This window comes from Diabrotica undecimpunctata, chromosome 1 (assembly GCF_040954645.1).
Source record: "Diabrotica undecimpunctata isolate CICGRU chromosome 1, icDiaUnde3, whole genome shotgun sequence".
Classification (NCBI taxonomy): domain Eukaryota; kingdom Metazoa; phylum Arthropoda; class Insecta; order Coleoptera; family Chrysomelidae; genus Diabrotica; species Diabrotica undecimpunctata.
Genome location: NC_092803.1, coordinates 63960482 through 63964572, shown reverse-complemented (window position 1 = coordinate 63964572; position 4091 = coordinate 63960482). Strand labels below are relative to the sequence as shown.

The window sequence follows — 4091 nt, the reverse complement described above, 5'->3', positions numbered from 1 at the left end:
AAGATAATAAATAATAAGCTTTATGCCTATATTGTCTATATAATGCCTTTATGTTAAAATTTCTGCCTTTTTTAATAAACATTTTTGCCTATATGGGTGCCTTTTTCTTCAATTTTTGTTGCTCATAAATTCGAGCTCTGATTATTAACAATAAACATTTACCATGCACTATATTTATTTTAAGAAATTATTGTAGTGCTAAAATATGTTTATTTTTATTCTCTCCCTTACCTACGTAAAAAAATATGCGCCCACTATGGAATAAAAATTTTTCATTGGGCACTTGCTTTGAAAAAGGTTGGCCACCTCTGCCCTAAAACATTATAAACGTTTAAAATTGCTTCCATTACAACTCACAATTCTTTTGCCATTTCTAATTTAAAAATTAAAAACTAACAAAATTATTAAAATCTAATTATTTGAAACCAGATCAAAGTTATGTTATAGAGTTGTCCGATATGATCGTACTTTTTATTACTCTCTACAAATTAATCTTAGTTGCTTTCGTTTCGTCGAGCAATTCAATTAATTTTAATGAAAATAGAAAGAGATAGACGCTGGACTTAGTTCATTAAAATGTGCCACGGTTTGTATACTGAGTGGAAAATGTTCCTTTTAAGTTGTAAAATTTACTGTCTTCCAAAACAAAAGCAGTGTAAAAGAGAATAAATAGTAATTACCACTGATAATTACTTTTATTTCTTCAATTATCTTAGCAAAAAGGCGTTTCGTTCAGATTTGTTGTTTACAAGACAATTTAAAGCAGTTTTATTTTATTTACTAACATACTCTAATTCTGTTAGGTTTATTAGATGAATATCTTGGACTTTTTGTTTTCAATTAAAAGTTTTGTGTTTTACTAATTATACGACAGCTTTCAGGCAGATAATTGAAACAACTGTTTTACATTGAAAATAGATGTAGGGTACCCAATGATTGGCACTCTAAGGAGATCGTATTAATAAAATTACCTCTAAAATAATCAAGTGCTTTCCATATGATCGATATGTATTTTTTATGAATAATTATCACTTTCGAGCCACTTATTTGAATATTTTGTAATCATATTTTGATTGCTATTGTTAAATTTTATTTAATTTTATTGAAAATCTAAGTTTTCTAATTATTAGCACTCGTATGCTATTCATTGGAACCATATATTTTCCAATTATTGGCACCAATTATTTTGTGGAAGATACATAGATACCTAGGTACCTACCTAGGTAATTTTAAACGATTACATACACAATTAAAACAAAACATCAAAATAAAAAAATATATATTTTAATTCAGTTAGTTACAAAATATAAAAAACTTTTAAATTACCAAACTAAAAATCAAAATGCTGTATTCTGTATGCTGTATACAATTTAAATTCTGGTAAAAACCAACTAAAAGATCATTTTTGTACTCGCTTCGGCGGTACATATACTAAAATTGGAACGATACAGAGAAGATTAGCATGGCCTCTGCGCAAGGATGACACGCAAAATCATGAAGCGTTCCACATTTTTTAAATACAGCAGAAAAAACTGGAGTTACCGGCAATCATTCTGCTATTGATCTGACTATATATTAAAGTTCCCTAGCTGCTAGTCTAAACTAGGAAGTATTAACCCATACCTACGATAGTGACCACTGGCCTATAAAAATAAGAAATAATAAGTCCGCAAGAACAATTATAAACTTTTCGGAAACATGGAAAACTAAAGATGCAAATTAGATATCTTACCAACAACATATTGAACACTACCTACCTAATTTTGGAACAATAGGAGATAACATTAATGTGTTACAGAAAAATTTACCTCAATGTTAACAGACGTAGCCACAAATATTTTAGGCAAAATAGCGAAATCAAAACGTAAACATTCAGTACCGTGGTAGAACCAACAATGTGAAGAGGCACTAAAACAAAGTAAGCAAGCATTTACTGTATTAAAAAAACATCATACACCGGAAAACATAACAGTTTTTAAAAAATATAGAGCATACGCAAGGTACGTAAGAAATGTAAACGTGAATCATGGCAAAATTATGTTTCCACAATAACCAAAAATACTCCTGCATCAGAGATCTAAAATAAAATTCATAGGATTAAAGGCATTTCATGCAGCAACAAAATTAACTCTCTTGACATTGAGGGAAACTTAATTACAAACAACAGTCAAATAGCCAACGCTTTAGCGAACTCATTTCAAACATATTCAAGTGATTCCGTACATGACCCATTATTTGTCGAAATCAAACAAAAATTGGAAAAAGATGTCAAAATTACAGATTCCATCAGTCTGCTAAATGTTGCAATAAGTATGCAAGATCTAAACGAAGCACTGCAAGGACTTAAAAACTCTAGCCCTGGACCAGATGAAATTCCAAATTGTTTTTTAATTAATATTTCTTTAGCTGCTAAGCATCTGCTGGTAGATATATTCAGTTTTTTATTTTCGACTAAACAATTCCTTAAATCCTGGACCTTAAATTCCTTAAATCCTAACAAAAACAAGTCAAACCTGGAATCTTATAGACCAATATTCTTAACATCTTCCTTATGTAAATTATTAAAAAAAATTTTAAATAGACGGTTACAATTCTTTTTGGAATCAAAAAATCTTATAGTTAATCAGCAAAGCGGCTTTAGAAAAATAGAAGAATAACTGACAATTTAGTGTCGCTAGAATCGACAGTTAATGAGACATTTGCAATTAATCGACAAGTTATATCTCGCTTCTTTGATATAATTTAAGCTAATGATACTATATGGAAATATGACGTTATTGTTAAATTACAGCATTGGGACATAGATGGAAATTTTCTAGCATTCTTTAAAAATTTTCTAGATGACAGAAATTTCCGAGTTAAATCAATTCAGGAATTATCAGAATAATATGCACAAGAAAATGGCATACCCCAAAGATCTACACTAAGCGCAACACTCTTTTTAGCGACGGCCTTCTTCTTTTCACCATTCCTCACATCAGTTAATGCTTTCTGAAGCAATTCCTCGGTGTATGATTTTGTATATTTTGCATGTTTCTTTACTTTTGGCATCTAGAATAGTAAAAGAAAATATTTTTTGACTAGTCAATGATTTATTATTTTTTTCACGTACAATTATTATCAATCTCGTAATCAAAGGAGGCGGTAATTAACGTATACCGTTGGAGTGCCAATATTAGTAATAACAAAAATAACTTTAACTCGGCACCTATGCCAATAATTAGATTATGTTAAATTGTGCTTTCCAAATGTTGGCACCCTCTAAGTTGGCGCGAATCGACATTTTTATTTAGATAAAATTATGATAAAATCAAACCAATAAGGTCCGTAAATGTGTGTAAAAATTTTTGTTGTATATTACAAAAATTAACCTGATTTACAAAGCAATTTAACATTGCACTATCCTTACGAAAAACTTAAAATCTTACCTTGTTTGGTACAGTCACCACAACTTTCATATAAAACACAAGCCACACTGATTTCAACAAGCACGAGCAGAAGTTAGTGTACCAATGATGGTCGAGTGCCAACATTTGGGTGTTTTACCCTTGGTATTTATTTTTAAAATATCGTTTTTAAATAAATGTGTGCCTTTTTCAGAACTTAATACTTCTAAGACAAAACTTATGGTTATCAGCAAAACGGAGTTACAACCAACGCACATCAGAGCGTATGGCATAGAGTTAGAAAGAGTCCACAATATTACCTACATATGTGCAAAGGTTAACGATAACTGGGATATAAATAAAGAAATAAGAATACGCATTGAAAAAACCAGAGCCGCCTTCTATAAATTAAAGAAAATTCTAATTAATAGAGATATTACGTTAAACCTTAAAGTCAGATTAATACGCTGCTACAAATTCTCCACATTGCTGTATGGTATGGAGAGCTGGACCCTTACAGAGACATTAGTGAAAAAAATAGAGGCCTTTGAGATGTGGATTTATCGACGAGTATTGCGGATAAGTTGGGTTACCCGAATAAGAAATGAAATAGTTTTACATCGAATGAAAAAGAGCACAGAAATTACAAAAACGATAAAAATTCGAAAGTTACAATATTTCGGTCATTTAATGAGACGTTCAGAG

The 4091-nt window shown here is 30.4% G+C and overlaps 1 non-coding gene across 1 annotated transcript; it reads left to right on the top strand.

Annotated features, from left to right (window-relative positions):
- The first annotated feature begins 1407 nt into the window (after positions 1 to 1407).
- Positions 1408 to 1514, top strand: LOC140432946 (U6 spliceosomal RNA). The gene has a single exon (XR_011949852.1). It is a non-coding gene; the product is annotated as a U6 spliceosomal RNA (small nuclear RNA).
- Positions 1515 to 4091: the final 2577 nt, after the last annotated feature.